The sequence below is a fragment of the Hydra vulgaris genome, chromosome 13 (assembly GCF_038396675.1).
Source record: "Hydra vulgaris chromosome 13, alternate assembly HydraT2T_AEP".
Lineage (NCBI taxonomy): Eukaryota > Metazoa > Cnidaria > Hydrozoa > Anthoathecata > Hydridae > Hydra > Hydra vulgaris.
In genome coordinates this window covers 24,395,020-24,404,451 of record NC_088932.1, presented here as the reverse complement: position 1 = coordinate 24,404,451, position 9,432 = coordinate 24,395,020, and positions in this window count along the sequence as shown.

Sequence of the window (9,432 nt, the reverse complement as noted above, 5' to 3'; positions counted from 1 at the left end):
AGGTGCTTCTGGTCACGGTTTGATCTCTCCAAAACAACTTTCTCATTCTACTTCATTATAAGAATCCCCATTTCATTGTACCTCTTACAACAATCTTCAATCTAACTGGGACTCTTTCCATGATTTTCTTCGTGACGGCCTTTAGGTAGAAATCTTTTGTCTTCCTGCTGACAAATGTTCTTCTTATGTAACTTCTTTGATTCAGGCATGGACGTTTTATTCCCTCTCAATAATACCAAGTCAAGCCTCACTCTTCCTTATGGTTTTCCTCTCATTGTGCTGCTGCAATTTCCAATCATAACCATTACTACCATATATATTGCCAAAACAGTTCTCTAGAAAACAGACATTTGTTCACTTGATAAAAACCATTGTAGAACGCTTTTGTCTAACGAATATTCTCAGTTCACAAAATCTCGTATTTCATCTCAAAAATTATGCTCCAGATACTTCTTGAGAATCTTTAACAGTGTCTATAATAAGTGCAAATCTGTTTAACCGAATTAACGAAAATTTGGGACTGATTTAAAATGAATAAGTTGTCACTAAATGTTGATAAAACAAAATGTACACTTTTTCATCCAACTTCTAAATAGAAATTACTGCCTCATGAGAGGTCCTTACTTTTTATAGACAAAATTTAATTTAATAAAAAAAAGAAATAATAAGTTTTCGAGTGTCTATGAGGATAAAAACCTTTTCTGAATATATCACATTGAACATTTGTACAACGAAGCTGATAAAAGTTAAGAATAATGCTTTAAGTACTTTAAATAAACAAAGGTTAAGATAACTATAGTTTTCTTTCATCCGTTGCCATACAAATTATGCAAATATTGGGGTAATATCAATACATTTAAATTGTTATCATTTTATTGGCTAATCAATTTTTAAAAAGATTTGCTCACGCAAAGTATCTCTTATTGGAAATAAAAACTCTTAATAAATATCAGAAAATTTTTTTTTAATTTGTTTTATTTACAAATGGGCCAAAGACCATCGACCCAAAGACCATCAACCAAAGACCATCAACCCAAAGACCATCAACTCAAAGACTATCAGGCCAAAGACCATCACAAAGAAAATGACAAAACTTAAGTTAGAAGTTAAAAGTTAATCTAATATAAAAGAAGCACGAAATATAAGTTTTATTAAAACTGTAGCATGGTCTAAAAAGCCATGTATTTAGACTCATATACAGCTGTAAGTAGTTATTAAGAAATAATATTTAGCGGATCAAAACTTACTTGGAAGTCCACAAATATTTGTAAACTGTTATACTTTGGTGGTAATGATGGCTTTTTATGTTCAATAATATTAGGTATTGTAGTCATATATAAAACTATATTAAACATTAATAGAAACATAAAACAATAAACACATTAAACAGTCATAGCAGAGAGCTCCTTTCGTGGTCTGCAATGCACACTAGAAGAACTAACAGGAACACCATCATTTACAGTATTTACTACAAATCAGGTATATTGGTTTATGTGTTACCACTAACTTGGTAATTATGCTGATCATGACCTAGGCCTAACTTAAAATTAAAAAAAAAACAGAAATAATGAAAACCTAGTTTTATTTGAATAAAAAATATTTATTTAAATTTATTAAAGTTTAGTTGAAAATTTAGTTAATAGCTAAAAAAAATCAGAAATAACTAATTTTCCAACTAAACAACATTAAATAATAAACTACATAATTAATGGTTTAGCAAAAAAAAAAACATCAGTTAAAAAAAATTGCAACAACCTGTATGGAGAAATTATTTAGAAACAGAGCTTGAAATAGCTAAAGTAGATTAAAAATTACGAAAATCTAACGGTTTTGGAAATAGTTTCAAAGACACTTATGGTAAATCTACTTTATAGGGCACTTTGTAGAGGAAAATAACCCCTACTTTGTAGGCAATTTTAGTATAAACGTGCTGAATTGTGATGCATTTAAAAACAGAACTTTTCAGGTAATCAGGTAATCATAATAAAAAGCCACAGTCAACAGAGTTTTCATACTAAATTATTTTACAAAAATAATTAATATAATTATCAGTTTAGTGACGTAACGTTCAGCGACAAAACAAAAGATGGAATTAAAAATAGGTTTTAAAAATATCGTTATTTTTTAATAAACTTTAGTAATAGTCTAGTAAAAATAGCATGGTAACGAAGATATTCCGAGCATAAAAGTAATACTATTTTGATAAATCCATGATTTTTTGAAAAATAACTTTGAGATGAACTAAAATTAAGACAATACGAAACAGCAAAAAAATGTAATGAAGTTCATTTTTTTTTGCTTTTTTGTATTGCTTTCTGTTCTATAAACCACAGATATTTGCAAATCTTGTCATGCTAACGCAAAATCTGCTGCTGGTTTAATCTCGCATTGACTGGATTTGATTCTCACCGCTGCTGTTTAAAATGTGGCAAAAAACTTGCTCTTAAATTTTACTCATAATTTTTTAAATAATAAAAAGAGTAAATAAATATGTCAGTGTAATTATTGGTCAATGAGCTTAAAGAAAAGACGAGCAATAAATTAGTAAAAAAGCATTTATCTAACTTGACATAAGTTTCTTCTTCAACAGAAACTTTCTGATGATCCTGTTTGAAGATCTATTACCGTATTGCCCCAATCTATCCTCGATAGTATATATATATATATATATATATATATATATATATATATATATATATATATATATATATATATATATATATATATATATATATATATACATATACATATATATATATATATATATATATATATATATATATATATACTATTGAGATCAAAAAGTAAGGTGAATTTTTTTATAAAATGAAAAATCTTTATTTATTCTTCCAAATCTGTATCGTCCCCCTCAAAATAATCCCCCCCCCCGGACCCAATGCACTTTTGCCAACGTTTTTTCCAGTCTTCGAAGCATGCCAAAAAGTCCTCGGTAGGGATAGCCTTCAATGCGCGTGCCGATCTCTTCAATGGACTCAAAACGATTTCCCCGGAGTGGTCTCTTGAGCTTTGGGAACAGCCAGAAGTCACACGGTGCTAAGTCGGGTTAATACGGTGGTTGTGGAGCAACATGGGTAGAGTTTTTGGCGAAAAACTCACGAAGAACCAGTGCTGTGTGCGAAGGCGCATTTTCGTGGTGCAAAATCCAAGAGTTATTGGCCCATAATTCCGGTCTCTTTTTGCGAATAGCTTCACGCAAACGTCGCATAACGCTTAAATAATATTCCTTGTTGACAGTTTGGCCAGTTGGAAGGAATTCGAAGTGCACGACACCACAATAATCAAAGAAAACAGTCAACATGACCTTGATTTTTGAGCGACTTTGACGTGGTTGCTTCGGTCTCGGCTCGCCTTTTTCACGGTATTCACTCGATTGGTCGGTTGTTTCAGGGTCGTATGCGTAGACCCAAGTCTCATCGCCAGTAATAATTTGTTTGTAGACGTCTTGATAGTCAGAAAGCATTGCTTCACACGTTTTAACGCGACGCTGCTCAAAGAAATTGAGAAATTTCGGCACCAAACGTGATTTGAGTCTTCTGAGGCCCAAATGATCCTTCAAAATCGCTTGCACCGACCCAAATGATATTCCAACCATGTCAACAAGGTCTCGAATGGTTAACCGACGATTTGCAAGCACCAATTCTTTGATTTTGTTGATGTGGCGATCATCAATCGAAGTCGATGGTCGTCCGGAGCGTTCCAAGTCATCAACACGTTCTCGGCCTTCTTTGAAGTATTTGCACCACTTGTAAACATTTTTTTGAGACATAGTCTCTTCACCGAAGGCCTTTTGCAACATTCGATACGTTTCAGCAGCAGAAAAATCATTCCGCAAACAAAATTTAATAGCACTTCTTTGCTCAACAAAATTGTTGTAGACATCGTGAAAATCGCCGAATGCATTTTTGGTACTCCAGAAACAAGCGTAAACAAAAAAAAATAATTATGAGTTTGACATGTAGTTTGGCGCAAATGTTAATGACATTCCTACCAACTTAAAAATAAAAAGATTGGACGATTCGAATAAGGCGGGAAGTTTAATGTATGTAGCTATTGTCGCAACTATTGTCGCGGAGCATAAAGTTTAAAATTTATACTTTAACATATTTATTTGTTAACAGCCGTTAACAAATGTTTATTTAGTCTGGCTTTAAAAGAATTTACTGTCATTGCAGAAACTACTTTTTCAGGTAAAGCATTCCAATGAGGTATCATTCTGTTCGTAAAAAAATTGTGTCGCAGGGTTGTTTTTGCAAATTCTTATTCAAATTTCATTGAATGACCTCTTAGACTCTGGGAAGAAGCTTTATGAAGCTGCACATATACCACATATACCACAATATCTTATCAATCCCAGTTGTTATTTTGAAAAACTCAATAAGATCACCTCTTGTACGTCTTGTTTCCTGAGTTGTGAGACCAACTTTGCCAATCTTTCAGTATAACTTAGATGTTTTAGTTCAGGTGTTAGATTTGTTGCTCGTCTTTGCATTTTTTCTAGGTCATTGATATCGTTTTTATTACCTGGACTCCACACTGGAACTGCGAATTTCCAGGTGTGGTCTAACCAGCAATGTGTATAATTGCCTTACCATTTCAGTATTAAGATAAGTAAAGCTTTTTCTTATAACTAAAGCATTTTCTTAATAAGTAAAGCACAAAGAATCTTATTAAACATAAGATTCTTTTTGCTTTACTTGTAGCTGCTTGAACCTGATGATTCCATTTCATATTGGATCAAACTATTACACCTAAGCCTAATTCTTTTGTTATCGTTTTTAGAAGAAAACTTTGGTTGTAGTGTTTCATAGTGTAGTTATAGTTCATACTTTTTTTCCAATGTGCATAACACTGCATTTGCTTATGTTAAAATCCATTAACCATACATTTGACCATTCAGTTAACAAAGCAATGCCATTTTGCATATTAATCAGATCATTATGTTCTTTTATAACAGATATGATTTTAGTATCACCAGCGTATAGTTTTGTAATTGAAGAGATACGTTGGGGAAGATCATTGATATATAGCAGAAAGAGAAGAGGACCCAATACAGAACCCTATGGCACACCAATATAAACCTCGCACCAATCTGATACAGCTTCACCCATTACCACTCTTTGTTTTCTGTTTTTAAAAAAAGAACCAATCCAATTTAAAATATTGTCTTTTATTCTATAGTTAGAAATTATATATATAAGTGGATGGTGGGACGCCTTTGCAAAATCTAGGAACAATATATCAACTGGATAACCATCTTCAATTTCAGTTGTAATATATCGAAAGTTTCTAATAGGTTTGTTAGGCACCCTTTATTTTGTACAAGTCCATGTTGTTGCTATATATATATATATATATATATATATATATATATATATATATATATATATATATATATATATATATATATATATATATATATATATATATATATATATATATATATATATATATATATATATATATATATATGTATGTATGTATGTATATACATTTATGTATATGCATACATATATACATGTACATATATACATTTATGTGTTTTTTCTTTCCTCGTTCTGAACGCTGATTTGTTTCGGGAATTTCCAGTCTTGATAGTTCTTGATTCCAAAATTTTATCACTGAGTTTAATGCTTTTTTGTACCTGTCTTAGCTTCTACATATCTTCCGATAATCATCTGCTTTGTACATTTGGTTAGTAAACCAATGGTTTGCCCATCTGTATGAAATGAATATAAAAAATGACGAGTAGTGAGTCTCTAGTAGAAAAATAAATTTAGATGTATTTGGAAACTTCACTACAGGAAATACTCCGTATTCTTCAGAAACGCCCGAGTTAAGAATAGAACTTTAATATCATCACGTCATCCTACCGTTTCAGTAATCATACCTTAATCATTCTTAAAATTCTTTCTGAGCTGTTTGTAATTCTTTACAAGTCCCTGGATAAACGAATATTTGATATTGGGCAACGTGTTGTTTCCTCCAAATTCTTCATTAATTATTACGCGAAGAACACAATCAAGAATATGGTGTTGACAACCAATGAATTGTGGTTTTTACAGTTTCTTTTCAGGAAAACGTTGTTGTAATTGACTGACAATCCTATTCAGTTTTCCAGTGTTTACATTCGTAGTGTCTGCTACAATCATCTTTATACTCTACTATAAATTGTGTTTATCAAGAAAAGCTGTTATACCTTTAACAAAACTATCTGCTTTTCCGTCAGGTTAAACTAGTGCTTGTGATTTAATATGTCTTTGCTATTCTTTAGCAATAACACTTGATATCCTTGATGACTTAAACATTTGCCATCAAAGTGATGTGACTTTCTAAATGTTTTCTTCATTTCTTCTTTAAGTTTAACAGCTTTTATTTAATTTAATTTTTTTTAATTGTTTATCTGATTATACCAGACTGTGAAGGTGTCTAAATATTGATCGCGTCTTAAGATAATTGTCGAAAATTGGTTGCTGTTTAGCTGGTTGATAACTTTGAAGATGTTTCTAATATGTTAGCAGTTTTGATTTTGGTGTAGTTCTTGCTGGTACTTATGGACTGTTCTTCAGACTCTTGATATTCTGTCTCCGACTCAGGTTTCGGAAGTTAACTTTGTTGCTGTTGCCATTACTGTTGTTGAAGTAGGCTTAAAGGACATTTTTCTATGAGATGGATGGATGGTTTTTGAACTAGCAGCCTTCGCAGTTGCACAACCGACCTGTCCTTTGCTTTTAATCTGAAAATGATATAATATTTTGTCCTCACTGCAGAGCCATTTACCATCTTTTTTGTGATGTCAAAAACTTTATTCAACAGATCGTATTTTTGTTGTTTTACACATTTATCGAACGTCTTCAGCATTTGATCCAGTTTTGCGGGTACAACTTGAATTGATAAATGTGTAAAAAAAAATTTTTTGCCGTAAACTTGATACATCTTTTTCAATTTTCTTAATGCGTTCTTTTTGCCCTTGATAGATTCTCCCAAGAACAAATAATGACCAATAATTTGAAGTGTAATTGGTGCTCTGCTTTTATCTACTAATGATTGTTCTTCTAGTAGAACATTTCTTTTTTTCTTATGTGACTCAAAAAATCATACGAGATTCTTTATCCAGATTGTTATGTTTCTTTCAGTTACTTTTCTTTCGCTGAATTCACTTTTTTTTCAGTGAATACTTTTCAGTTACTTTATGTTTCTTTCAGTTACTTTTCTTTCGGTGAATTCACTTTTCTTTTGGTGAATTGACTTTTCTTTCGGTGAATTGACTTTTCTTTCGGTGAATTGACTTTTCTTTCAGTGAATTCACTTTTCTTTCGGTGAATTGACTTTTCTTTCAGTGAACTCACTTTTCTTTCAGTGAATTCACTTTTCTTTCAGTGAATTCACTTTTCTTTCAGTGAATGCACTTTTTTTATAGGGCATTATGATTAAGATAATACTTGAAACTATTTCTGAAAATCATTAACAATAAATAAAGATGAGTACTTCTATATTGTTTGACTGCCATCTTGCAAATACAGATTCATATATAATTATTAGCGTTGCTTAATGAGGAAGCTTGTAAAGTCTAAATCTTGTAAATTTCTAGAAGACTCAAGAAAATTTTATAAAGTTTCAGAAATTTCTAAAAACATTTAGAACAGTCCAGAAAGTTCTAAAAAGTTCCCTCAGGTTTAGGAAAATCCTAGACTTCAGAATTTAATAATGCTACAACCTACAAATACTACTTATATACCATTTAAAATTTTTTTGCTGTGGTTGACCTTATTTGAATTGATTTTTATTAAAAATTAATTTAATTAATCAGAATTAAAATAGTTAGTTAGAATAAAACCCATTGTAAAAGTTCATCAATTTATGAGACAGGAAATTAATTATTTTACAAAAAGTTGCTATCTTTTGGTGGTGAAGGTGGGGAGTGGAGGAGTATCACATACTTAAAACTGTCTTTGGTACAATACTTCATGGAGATGAAGGGAATCAGTATCTTAAAAATTTAGACAGTTTGTAGCTGAATGTTTCTAAAAATGGCATAATGCTTCTAAAGGATTGAACATTTATTATTGGCGGTTAGTTTTTACATTTTTGGTTTATCGTAAAACATAGCAATCTAGAATTACCTGTGGCATAAATATCTTTATATTTGTCTGTATGTAATAATTTTATACGAAGTGAAAGATATCTGTTTTGAGTTGTCCTTAATATTTAATATCTTTAAATATAAATATGAGAAACGGTGAATCATTTCAAAAGTACCGTAGATATTATGTTTAAATATATTTTTTGTGGAATAGCATAACCTAATTTTTAAAAGATTCTAATGCTTTCTAATGGCTTGCAGGAAAAAATGTAAGTTATAGTTTTAGTTGAGTAGAATAAGGATGGTCTGGTCATTTGTTAACTTTCAAAGTTTTTTCTCATGTTTCTTGAGTGTGCTTGATATCCCTCTTGGTACGTTTTCATTAATTTTGTTATTTAATATATACCAGTCGGCGCACTAAGCCTCGCACAAAAAAAGAAAAAGGTTAGTTGGAAATAAATTTTACCCAGAACATCAGATATTTATTTTTGTGCCTATTTAAAAAAAAATTCAAATACTTTAAAGACCGGAGTTTTATCTTCTTTCCTAGTTTAATTTAGTTTACCGATAATAAAGAGTTGACAAGCGACAGTTTTCTTTATTCAGTGCGGCTGAGAGGAGGGGGGAGGGGAGGCGAAATGGACTGTTTGTCCCGAGCGGCAGATATCCAAGGGCGTCAAAAAACTGAAAAAAAAAAATGTCCTTCATTTATAATATAGGGAAATTTTGATAAATAAGGGCGCCAGTTAAGGTTGCTGTCCCAGGTGGCGTTGCGGCTCTCGGCGGCTCTGTCTGTATTGAAAACAAAATCAAGTTTATTTATCATACTATTTTTTTTTTTTACAACAACCAGGTACTAAAAGTTTCAGGAGGTTGATCTGAAATCTGTTCTCAATACAGTTCACACCCAAAAAAATGAATCGCTGTATATTACTAAAGAGGTAGCCAGAATATTTTATTTATTTATAAAGACTCGATTGTTGCATAAAATTTGTATCAAATAAAAAACCGGCTACCTCTGTAGTAACGTGATTCAATCCATTAATCTTTGCGGACTGAATTAAACAAGGAAAGACTTTTTTTGGCTTTCCTTGGTTAAATTAACTTATATTATAAAGTTGACAGTATAATACAAAAGTTTGATTTTTATCATAAACAATTCGAAAATTGATTCAAAACATGTGTTTTATAACCCTGAAATTCCCCCTCTTAAAAAAATAAAAATTGAAAATTTTTAAATATATTTATTTTTAATTTGGAACTGGTAATTTAATTGTGTAAAAAATTACTTAAAAAGTTAAAATTGGAAAATTTAAGAAATGTTTGCAAAA